Here is a 13290-nt window from a genome sequence, read left to right on the forward strand (position 1 = left end):
GAAGAGAGAAATGCCAAGCAGGCTCCACACTATCGGTGCAGAGCCAGACACAGGGCTCAGTCCCACAAACTGTGGGATCATGACCTGGGCCGAAATCAAGAATCAACCAACTGAATTCAACTGAATTCAACTGATTCACCTCAATCAATCAACCAACTGAATCAACCAATTAACCAACTGAAGTCACCCAGGTGCCCCTGTAAATGCAATTTTAAATAAAATCCCAATAGGGTATATCATGAAACTTAGTAAGTGAATATTAAGGCTTATATAGAAAAATAACTATAATGACTAAGAAAAGCCAATGTAATTTTAAAGAAGAATAAAGACAAAGGAATTGCCCTCTTTGTTTTAAAACTACAATAATTACTATTCCATACTGCTGTAAGTGCAGGAATTGAAAGATTAATGAAGCAGAATACAGAGCCTTGAAATAAGCCATGTGTATATGTATCAAACGGTGTTCATACAGTTAACTACATGAAAAAAATAAATTAGACCCGACTCACATCACACCCAAAATTTATTTCTGGGTGGATTTTAATCCTAAATATGTAATGCCAAACTTTGAAACTCTTTTAGAAGAAATCTTACAAGAGAATATATCCAGTGTTGGACAAAATATAAAGTGTGTAAATTATAAAAGAAAATACTGACAAAAACTTGTATGTTATAAACAGTTAAAATGCTAGGAGAAGTAACCAAGACCTTTACAAAATATAAGGACAGATCAATAGGAAAACAAGTACTTCAAAAAAAAGGAAACCCAAATGGCTAATAAATACATGAAAATCAGATTCTCAAATTCATTTGTAATCAGGAAAATGCAAATGAAATTAAAAAGGTTCCATTTCACGCCCTTCAGGTTTGTAAAAATTAAAGTCTTACGTTAGATGTTGTTGAGGATGTAAAGTTACAGTGTTGGTAGGAGTATGATTTGGTATAGCTGCTTTGGAGAACAGTTTTCAATCTCTAGAAAAGTTAAAGTAAAGATGAAATTGCACGTGTTTGAAAACCTATAATATACCATAGAGATACCTTGCATTTGTGCTTGAGGCATTATTTGTTATGGCAGAAAATTGGAAGTAGCCTAATTCCTTATCCGTGTTTCTTTGGGAAGCATTATGAATGAGAACATAAATTGTTATAGAATATTGTGGTGTTCTGTGTGACAGTAAAATGAGTGAACCAGATCTACATGTATCAACATATTATCACTAAAAACAATGTGGAGGGGGTAATAGGTACTGAAAGGATATGTTATTATTTATGTAAATTTAAGAAAACAAAAGTTTATACAGAGTGCATACAAATGCAGTAAAATTATCAAAACATGGATGGGACAAATACACACCAATTTCAGGATAGTAGTTCCCTTTAGGAAGAAAGAAGGAAGAGGAATGGAATAGGTTGGTTGGCATAGAGAGAATAGATAGACCTTAAAAGCTGCATGTTACAAGAAAAAGGTGAGAGTATGTTTTTTGTGTGAATAAAGTGTGTAGATAACTTACGGTGCACTGTGAAGCAAAGAAGTCAGAAGATTGATAGCTTTTGTAAAAAAAAGATATGTGGCATACTAATGAAATGAAAATACAGCCTAAAAGTTTAAATGAGTTTATTTTTTGACAGTAAAATATAGTGCTGCTGTGAAAAATAACGAGTGAAAATATTGCTCTGACCACCTTATTTGCTTATGTTTCCTTTTTTGTTTCTGTGTGATTTGATTTTGCATTGCTTGTGTTTGGTATATTGCACTGAACAAAACAGCCCTATTGATCTTGAAATCTACTATTGAGCAATGTAAGTATTATGGAGGAGAAGTACTAAATGCAGAGGGAGCATGTAACAGGGATCCATTCTAGTCATTGGATTTGAGGAACATTTCTCTAAGAAAGCGACAGATTCCCTCTAGGTGTTATTGGTGGTGGAAATAAGAATGGAAGAGTGAAGAACAAGAAAAGAGCAATTTAATTCGAATTATGTGACTTAATCTTGTCTTCAAAATGATTGCTTTGTGCTATGTAATATTCTCTCAACTGTGTAGGTAGACTTACCATATTTTACCAATCTAAGACTCAAAAATATTTTTTCTTCACATTTCATCATCTCTGAAATTAGAAGATGTCTTACAGTTGATGGTTTGTCACAGTTTAATTGGCAAGTTTCTTTTTAGGATACATAAAATATTGATGTACCTTTCCATCACTGGTGTCTTAGATTCAATGATATGTGGGATGAATATATGTTTAGTTTAGCCTACATTTAAGCCAAACTCATTTGCAACTTGCATTTTATTATAATTCCTGCATTTCTAAGACTGTCACAGTGATGTGGTATTAGTTGTATTTCCCTTCAGATACCTTTATCACTCATTGGTAAGCATATTACATTAATTATTATTTTTTTTTAATTTTTTTTTTCAAATTTTATTTATTTTTGGGACAGAGAGAGACAGAGCATGAACGGGGGAGGGGCAGAGAGAGAGGGAGACACAGAATCGGAAACAGGCTCCAGGCTCTGAGCCATCAGCCCAGAGCCCGACGCGGGGCTCGAACTCACGGACCGCGAGATCGTGACCTGGCTGAAGTCGGACGCTTAACCGACTGCGCCACCCAGGCGCCCCTACATTAATTATTTGAAGTAAATTCTACCAAAGTTGCATGAGTTAAGTTTAGAGAGAGAAAATTTCAATAAACTTTCTCTCTAAATTGACTCTTTCTAAGGGTCACATAGTTTATATTTAACATTTATGTTAAATAATTTATATGATTTTCAGAAGTAACAGAAGCAAAATCAATGAATTACTGAAGTAGTAATTAGTATAAGTTTATTGTGCACACACCAAAAACAGTTTGCAAACTGGGAGCATTCAAGCCAAAATATGGAATGAGGCTCAGGGGCATATTGTTATAAAGCAGTTTATAGAGAGAGAGAGAAAAAAATGATTGTTTTATTCTTCAATGATTGGTTATAATATTAGAATTTTTATCTTATATCAACCTTGGGAAACAGTTTAAGTTTTGCTTATGATTTTCAGAGGCATGAGCAAGAAATGACCGAGGTCAAGTTAGTCTTGTAAGATAAGCTAAATTAAGCTTTGTTTGTGTGACTAAACTGGTTTTGTCTGCTCAGGGAATTTTCAAGGCTGGTGTCCCATATGCTTTTGATTTTAACAGTATAACGTAACCTATTAAGCCAATATTTAAATATAGCCAGCTTATATTTAAGGCTCAAGGTCACATAATTTACATTGAAATTATAGAGGTCAAGCTCTGACTCCAAATTATGTCCATATTATTCACAGCTCTATACTGTATCCCTTAAAAAGCAAGATTCCTGGCAGACAAATTTCAGACCCAGTACATCTGAATTGAGAAAGGTTATATTATTTTTATTTACTTATTTACTATATTTATTTTTATATACTTATTTACTTATTTACTATATTTATTTTTATATACTTATTTACTATATTATTTTAATTATTTTATTTACATATTTTTATGTCCTTTTCAGTAGAAGTAGCTTTCTGCAAAACATTCAGTGTCTGTTTTGCTCGTAGAAGAAAATAGAATATATAAATTGTAGAATTTAGTGATTGTAATTTATTCTGTGTAAGAGTCAAAAGTTCGCACTGAATATGCTTTCCTTTGCAAGGAAAACAGATTTCTAGAAAGTAATTTATTAATCACAGTATTCGTGTTGCTTGCTTTATATGTTTGTTTTTGAGTACGGGTATAAGATCTCAAAGATTAAGAAATAATTTATGATAGTCAAATTAGTCTTCTCAGCAGTAAACAAAAGCAGAACATTTTTTTGGAGTATAATGAGAGTCTCATTTCAGGCAACAGGACAGGAACTTTATCAACATATGGTCCAGCCAGGCAAAGTAAATATGTGTGTGTCAGGCTTACCCAGACCATCCTCACATTACAGAATCAGAATGATGGCAGCAGAAACCTCAGTGACAGTCTTCATCCTATTTGTTTCAGTCTCATTGAGTATGCCCTTCGTATTTGGTACACAGCTGTCCTCTTGGAATCGCACATCACTATTTCCCTTGAGAATTTTTGTCTTTTTCCTTTATTGATCTTCTGTTTCCTATATCCTTTTTTTTTAGTGTTCAAAAGTTTCATGAGGAAACGTTACGTATGTAAGAGGCAAATATTGTGACACCTTGCGTATTGGGAAGTGAACTTAAATGACAGTTTAACTGAGTTTCTATGTTGGAAATAATTTTCCTTCACAAATTTGAAAGCAGTGCTCCATTTTTTAAATAGCTTTAGTGAGGGGTTTTGTTTGTTTTTTATACATACCATAAAATGTACCCATTTTAAGTGTATATCTAGTGTCTTTCACATATTTTGCTTTGCCTTCTGGAACATGTCCTCAGCTTCATCTTTTAACCCTTTATTCACTTTTTCATTCTGCTATCATGTTTTTCTTTTCTAGTAGTTATTTATTTCCTGAGTGTTGTAGGATACTATTCTTGTTTCACAGTTACAGTATCTTCTCTTGGCTCACTAAGAAACAGTAAAACCTTGGTTTAAGAGCATAATTCATTCCAGAAACATGCTTGTAATTCAAAGCATTTGGGTTTCTTTTTTTAATAAAGAGAAATCTTTTTTTTTTTTTTTTCCAACGTTTATTTATTTTTGGGACAGAGAGAGACAGAGCATGAACGGGGGAGGGGCAGAGAGAGAGGGAGACACAGAATCGGAAACAGGCTCCAGGCTCTGAGCCATCAGCCCAGAGCCCGACGCGGGGCTCGAACTCACGGACCGCGAGATCGTGACCTGGCTGAAGTCGGACGCTTAACCGACTGCGCCACCCAGGCGCCCCAGAAATCTTTTTTTTTTAAATATTTGTTTATTTTTGAGAGAGATAAGAGTTTGAGTGGGGGAGGGGCGAGAGAGAGGGAGACACAGAATCCAAAGCAGGCTCCAGGCACCAAGCTGTCAGCACAGAACCCGAGGCAGGGCTGGAGGCAGGGCTGGAACTCACAGACCGCGAGATCATGACCTGAGCTGAAGTCAAATGCTTAACCAACTGAGCCATCTAGGCACCCCTAATCCAAAGCACTTTGTATGTCAAAATGAATTTCCCCATAAGAAATAATGAAGTTGAGATGATTCATTCTACAACCTTAAAATATTCTTATAGAAATTATTACAATACTGTAATATAATACAAAATAATAAAATATAAAATATAAAGAAAAATAAATTAACCTGCACTTACCTTTGAAAACCTTTGTGGCTGTTGTAAGAGAGATGAGAGAGGACGCTTATTGTGTAGGACAACTTTCATCATCACTACCAGCATCAATGCTATCTATTGGTTCAATGGAATCTTTCTCTTTTCATGCACCGTTAACAAGGAACCTATCCAGTGACACTTGCTTTTGCCTCCTTTTGAGGATTTCGTGGAAATGTGACATTGCATTGTCGTTAATTGTATTCATTGCTCGCACTGCTACAGCCTTATTTGGGTGGTGCCTTTCTACAAAATTTTGCACTGTTTCCCACATTTTACACATCTCCCTAATCTCATTTGAAGTGAGGGGTTCCTCTGCCTTTTTCTTCTCCGCCTCCTCCTCCTCCTCAGACAGGATGCAGACGTAGATTTCTTACAAAATCTTGCAATTTCAGCCACTCGCATACCTCGTTCGTACTTCTTGATGATTTCCTTCTTAACTTCCACTGTAATCATCTCCCTCTTACTGCCTTTCTTTTCAGCCTTTTTCTGCATGGGGGCTATTGTATACACTCTCATGGATGTTGACTATACTACAGTGTTAATAAACTCTTACTGTATTTAATATAACTGGTAATAAGGTAGCAGAGGAAAGGGTCTATATCTACAGGCAGCCTGACCTAGGATGAAGCAGAGCATTCCTAAGCTTACTCTTGTTGGAAAAGCAAAGGACTGTCCATAGGTACTCTGAAGTGACAGAAAATACACTAGTGCCAGTTGTGGGCACCTTCCAGCGTTCTGAAAAATGCCTGATTTCTGCCAAACACCATGGCCTGAGACCGAGCATGCAAGCACAGGAGACAGTCACCCACAGTCCCACAGCGCTCATGAGAGAGACGAACTGTCGGCTCAGGTGTGATCGTGTGACATTCAGTGTCACGTACTGCTCATCTTGTGGAATATTCGCAGAACAAGTTATTTGCAATCCAAGGTTTTACTGTAATCTATTTTGGAGTTTTCTTTTTCCTGTACATGTTTACCCTTCCTACTCCTTTATGTTTTGATCTCTGCCTTCCATGTTAGAGTCTTTCTTTCTTCAGATACATTGTATCTTTGGTTATCTACTCATGATTCATTAGGATCTAAAACACTGACTAGAAGCTCCGAATGCATCATTGGGGCCAGTTGAATATGAACTTCATTATAGGGTGGTTTCAGTGGACTGATGTTAGGGGACCTACATTTGTATCCTCAAGTCTGTTTGCTTGGCTGGTCAGGTTACTCAAAGATAAGTCTTTTCAGTAACTTCAGTAATACACTGAAGGGTATCAGTCTGGTTGTCTACATTCTAGAAGCCAACATTCAGCATTTAATGTTCATATTCATTTAATCCCTTCTTTTTGGTACAGTCTGTGCCCTCAACTGTGCCTGATATGCTCCCTCCAGAGAGCCTTTCCTTTATTTTTTCCAGAAAATAAACCTCTGGATTTATGTAGGGATGACAAAAGGGCAGTTGTTCAGCAATGTGGGATTAGACAAGGGTCTAGGACGCCGCCTGCTTCTCAAACAGCTTTCCTCTTTATTTTTCCACACCTCTCCCCATTCTGTCACTAGTTTCAGAGGTACTGCCTAGTTTCAGAGGTGCTGCCACTCCTCATGCTTTTTGAAGATTATATAGTGTAGATGCAGTTGGTTCTTATCTTTCCCAACCTAGCTGGCTTGGGATTTCATTTTCTTGGATCTACTATGTCAGTTACAACCTGTCCACTTGCTTTTCAGCTTTTTTTTAATTTTAAATTTTTATTTTTTTTTTTTTATTTATTTATTTATTTATTTATTTATTTATTTATTTATTTATTTTTGAGAGAGAGCACCAGCAGAGCAGGGAAGGGACAGAGAGAGGGGGGAATAGAAGATCTGAAGTGGGCTCTGCAGTGGCAGCAGCAAGCCCGATGTGGGGCTGGAACTCACAAACTGTGAGATCGTGATCTGAGCCGATGCTGGACACTCAACCAACTGAGCCACCTGGCGCTTCTTGCTTTTCGTCTTCTGAAGTGTTGATGGATTTCCTGTTTTCTGTTCTCCCCTCTTTCTAAGATTATGTTTTTGGTTTTTTAGAGAGAGAGCATAAGTCTGGGAGAGGAAGAGTGGGAGAGGGAGATCATCTTAAACGGCTCCATGTTCATGGAGCCTAACACAGGGCTGGATCCCATGACCCTGTGATCATGACCTGAGCCAAAATCAAGAGTCAGATGCTCAACAGACTGAGCCACCCAGGCACCCCCCCCCCCCTTTTATAATTCCTTACCATAGTTATAACGGAGTTTGGGGATTGGGGAAGGAATGAAATGAGCATCATAACCCAGAATTTGTTCTTAAAAGGCAGAGTCTTTGTCTGGATCATCTCTAAATTTCAATCCATAAGAGAGTCCTTGATATAGTAGGTACTTAATATGTTTACAGGGATGATTAAGTCTTGCTTTACAGCTATAAAACTCAGTTGGTAACAAGTTTGTGATGAGGGCCTGGTTTCTTGCCACATGGACCGCTCAAGAGGTCTGGTTAAGTTTTCTCACAGTATTGTGGCTGACTTTCTCTGGAGCAAGTAATCCATGATAGAGCAAGGTAGAAGCTGTAATGACATTAAGGCCTAGTATTGAAAGCTACATTTTGCCATTTTTATAATATCCTGTTAGTTACACAGTTATATTCATTGTAGGAAAGACTTATACAAAGTTGTGAATTCTATAAGGCAAGACTTATTAGGGACATCTTGCAGGCTGGGTATCACACAAAGTTTCTGTCCTAAGCTAAAGAACAAATCCAAATTAAAAGAAGGTAAAAAATAATAAAGATCAGAGCAAATATTAATTAAATAGAAAACAGTGCAGAAAATGAATGAACCCAAAAGTTGGTTCTTTTAATGAAATTAAAAACTCCTAGCAAGACTAAACCAATTTAGAAAAATAGAAAAAAACAGATTACCAGTATCAGGAATGAAAGAGGGTCTCACTAAAGGTCCTTTAGAATTGAAAGGTTAATAAGGAAATGTTATGAGCTTTATACCAGTTAATTTGATAATTTAACATGACTTTACAGAAATTTACTCTGAAGAATAATCTGAATAGCTCTGTATCTATTAAATTGAATTCATAATCCCCTGAAAATTCCAGTGATTTTACTGGTGAATTTTATCTAACATTTAAGGAAAAAATAGTACCGGTCTTTCACTAATTCAGGAAGTAAGAGGAGGAAAGACTTTCCAACTTTATGAGGCTAGTATACCTGTGATACCAACACTTGACAAAAACAGTATAATCCTCCCAACAAACAGAAAAATCATTAGACACATTCTAACGTTCTCATGATAAAAATTTACAATAAACTAGCAATAAAAGGAAACTTTTTCAGCTTGATAAAAGCGTCTAGAAAACATAAGAGGCATCATCTTCGTACTAAAGGGTAAAAAAAGATTAAAAGCTTTTACTCCAAGATCAAGGCAAGGATACTTGCTTTTCACTGCTTGATTCAGCATGGTGCTGGCAGTGCAAACCAATGCACCGAGGCAAGAAAAATAAAGACATAATGTTGTAAGGGAAGAAATAAAATTCTCCCTGTTTGCAGAAGACCTGTTATTCTCTACATAAAAAATCCTAATGAATCTACCAAAAAAAAAAAAAAAAAAAAAAAACCACACAAACCTACTAGAATTAATAGATGAATTTAGCAAGGACACAGTATACTAGTAGCATAGACAAAAATCAATACAAGCAGTATAACAAGAAATAATACTAGCATTCAACAATTAAGAAAAAATACCATTAATAATAAAAAAAATAGATTTAAAGAAAGATGTGCAAGTCTGTATAATGAAAGCTACAAAGACTTCCCAAGAAAGATATAAAGATACCATGTTCTTGGACCAGAACACTAAAATTGTTAAGCTGTCCGTTCTCCCCAAATTGACCTATAGACTCAACACAATCCTAATGAAAATCTCATCAGGATTTTTTTTTAATATAAGTTGACAAGCTGTCTTAAGATTTATATGGGAATACAAAGAACCTAAAATAGCCAAAAACATTTCAAAGAAAAACAAAGTGGGAAGATTTATACTACCTAGTTTTAGGGCGTTTAAATTTTTTTTAGTTTTTATATTTTTTAAGTTTATTTATTTATTTTGAGAGAAAGAGTGCACTGGCAGGAGAGAGCAGAGAAGGAGAGAGAATCCCAGGCAGGCTCTGCCACTGTCAGCACTGAGTCCAAATCGGGGCTCAATCTCAGCAATTGTGAGATCATGACCTGAGCCAAAATCAAGAGTCGGATGCTTAACCAACCAGGCACCCCATACTACCTGGTTTTAAAGATAGGCTACAAAACCATAGTAATCAATACAGTGTGATATTGGGGTGAAGGTAGACCTGTTAATCAAGTTATAGAAAAGCTACAGATATTAAGATACTTGATCTTTATTTTTTTTCTTAAGATACTTGATCTTTTTTTTTTTTTTTTCGTTTATTTATTTTTGGGACAGAGAGAGACAGAGCATGAACGGGGGAGGGGCAGAGAGAGAGGGAGACACAGAATCGGAAACAGGCTCCAGGCTCTGAGCCATCAGCCCAGAGCCCGACGCGGGGCTCGAACTCATGGACCGCGAGATCGTGACCTGGCTGAAGCCGGACGCTTAACCGACTGCGCCACCCAGGCGCCCCTTAAGATACTTGATCTTAATCACAGGCTGAGAAGCAATTAGAATAGCTACAGAAAGAGACCCACTCATGTGGTTGATTGATATTTGACAGAGGAGCCAATATAATTCAGTGAGAAAAAGGTAGTATTTTTTTTTTTAATACTTTATTTTAGAGAGAAAGTGAGCACGATGTGGGAAGAGAGAATCTTAAGGAGACTCCATGCTCAGCACAGAGCTGGATGCACGGCTTGATCCCAAACCCTGGAGTCATGACCTGAGCCAAAATCAAGAGTCGGTGCTTAACCAACTGAACCACCCAGGTTCCCCGAAAGGATAGTCTTAATGAGTGATGCCAGAACAACTGGTTATGTGTATGAAAAAAATAAACATAACCCCTACTTCACACCATACTCAAAAATTAATCCACAAAGCTAAAACTGGGAAATTTCTAAGAAAACAGGAAAAGTATTCATGTCCTTGGAGTGAAAGATCTATTTTTTCAGTTTATTTATTTTGAGAGAGAGATCGTGAGCAGGGGAGGGGCAGAGCAAGGGAGAGAAAATCCCAGGCAGGCTCCATGTTATCAGCATATATCCTGACGTGGGGCTCCATCCCACGAACCGAAAGATCGTTACCTGAGCCGAAATTAAGAATTGGACACTTAAGCGACTGAGCCACCCAGGCTCCCCAAAACATTTTTTAATATACTGGAAACTTCATCTGAATGAAAACCCTCTTTTCAAAACACTTAAGATGAAAAAGTAGGCACTGCTGGGAGAAACTATTTGCAAAACATCTATCTAAATAAAAGACTTGTGTCCAGAATATTAAAAACTTATACCAGACAATTTTTAAAATGTGGTCAAAAGCAGACACTTCACAAAAGATGTATGTGAATGGCAAGTAAACACTTGAAAAGATGCTAAACATCATTGCTCATCTGAGAAAGGCAAATAACCACAATGAGGTACTTACTTCACACCCACTGCGTGGGCTAAATTAAAATGACTGGCAATACCAGGGCACCTGGGTAACAGTTGGTTTAAGCATCTGACTAAGGTCATGATCTCATGGTTTGTGCATTTCAGCCCCACATCAGGCTCTGTACTGACAGCATGGAGCCTGTTTGGGATTCTCTCTCTCTGCCTGCCTGTCTGTCTGTCTGTCTGTCTCTCTCTCTCTCTCTCTCTCTCTCTCTGTCTCTCTGTCAAAACAAATAAAAACTTTAAAAATTCCACCATTAAAAAAAAAAAAGACTGTCAATACCAGTGTTAGGGTGTGAAGCAACTGGAAATGGTAGGTGTAAATTGTACAACCACTTTGAAAAATATTTTGGCATATTCTTTTAAAGTTAAACATTTTCTGGCTTTATGACCCACCAATTTTATTCCTAAGCCTTTCCCCAAGACAAAAGAAAAAAGAGGTCATACAAAGATTTATGTGCATATATTTGTTTATTCTTAATAACTGGAAACAGGAAATAACCCAAATATCCAAGAACAGATGAATGGAGAAACAAATTTTGATCTATTCATACAAGGAAATACTACCCAGCAATTAAAAAGAACTATTAATTTATACAGCAGTATGAATGAATCTCAATTAAAATGTGCAAAAGAATGAACTCAAAATGGTATATACAGTATAATTACATTTATATGAAATTTTGTAACCAGTTAATCTATTGTGAAAGAATACTATAAGTGTTTGCCGAGGGCAGATGTGGGAGAAACTAACTACGTAGAGGCAGGAAAGTACTTTCTGGGGTGATAGAAATTTTCCTTCTTAATTGGGGTTGTAGTAGCATAGATATATACATTTGTCAAAATCATTGAACTTTACACTTAAAATGCATTTTATTATATGTAAGCCTGAAAATCCTTTTCTAAAAGTAAAGTATTCCTACATAACCCACCAGAAAGGCTAAAATTCAAGTCTGACAGTACTATCAGTGAGAAATTAGCACAAAAATGACTTATACATTGCTCATGAGAGGGTCAGTTGTTAAAACCATTTTGGAAGAGTTGACATTATCTAGGAAAATTAGAGATACAGATCCTTCATGACTCAGCAATTCTACTTTTAGATGGAGCCTTTTCTACCAGAGAAATTTATATGTGTATGTGCATCAATAAGACCAACTATAGGAATTTTCATAACCTTACAGTAACCAAAGGAAAATGCCAACACAAATGTCCAACTTTAGAATAGATAACTATATTTTTTTACCAGAGTGTTAGTGCAGTGAAAATGAAGAAACTATTTACATTTAATATATATGAGCTAGAGACCATCCTTAGCAACAGTCTCAAAAGGATTACATGCTTTATGTTTCCAGTTATATAAAGTTCAAGAACCAGGAAAACTAAACTGTTTTTGAATCTGTACTTATGTTGTGTATTTAAAGAAAAGGAAGTGATTACCATGAGCCAGGACTTTGATTACCTTTGAAGGAGAGAGAGGAAGTTAGGATTGGGAAGGGGCTAAGAAAGAGGTTGCTAAGATACTGGCAATATTTAGTTGTTGATCCAGTGCTGGTTCTGTATATATTTATTGTATAATACTCTCAGTAATATTCATATTTTATATACTTTACTAAATGTGTGATATTTTATATTAAAAATAGAAAAAATAAAACAATTCTTTAATCTATCAATATCTCCTGGATGCTATGTTAATAATATCTTGCCAGGTGATAATAGGAAATTCAAAGATATTTAACATGGCCTCTAAAGTGCTCACTAATTATAACCATAAAAAGACGTTCATTGTGTAATAAGTAGTCTTAATCTCTGTTCTCATACTTTCAGAGCCATGGGAGTAAGCCTATTAAAATTGAAGCAGATAACATCCATACCATGTAACCTCTCAGGAGGTAGTATGTGTACATTAAGGTATAATTGTGATTATGTTTTTACAAGCTTCCAATGTTATTTACTGTTCTATTTTATACTATTCATTTGGACCTGGACTTACTTCATAGTCATAGTTATTTTAAATATGGCAAGCACTTACTACTTTCTTTTTTCTTATCTGTTATTTTCTGCCATGTCTTTTGACATAGTGAAAAGCAAACTTAAGAATTCTAACCCCTTCTTGGGGCACCTGAGTGGCTTAGACCGTTAAGGGTCTGACTTGGGCTCAGGTCATCATCTCATTATTCCTTAGTTCCAGCCCTGCATATGGGGCTGTCTGCTGACAATGCAGAGCCCACTTTGGGTCCTTTGCCCCTCCTCTTCTGATGCGTGTGTGCAGTCAGTCTCTCTCTCTCTCTCTCTCTCTCTCTCGCTCTCTCGCTCTCTTCCCCTCCCCCCATCTCTCCCCCCCCCCCCCCGCCTTCCCTCTTTCTGAAAAAAAAAAAAAATTCTAAGGGCACCTGGGTGGCTCCATCGATTAAGCATCCA

General features: G+C 36.5%; 1 protein-coding gene across 2 annotated transcripts in view; it reads left to right on the forward strand.

Moving 5' to 3' along the window:
- AGO3 (argonaute RISC catalytic component 3) overlaps positions 1 to 13290 on the forward strand; it is a 124305-nt gene that overhangs the window by 61399 nt on the left and 49616 nt on the right. The gene's annotated exons all lie outside the window — the stretch shown is intronic.

Source organism: Lynx canadensis, chromosome C1, assembly GCF_007474595.2.
Source record: "Lynx canadensis isolate LIC74 chromosome C1, mLynCan4.pri.v2, whole genome shotgun sequence".
Taxonomy (NCBI): Eukaryota; Metazoa; Chordata; class Mammalia; order Carnivora; family Felidae; genus Lynx; species Lynx canadensis.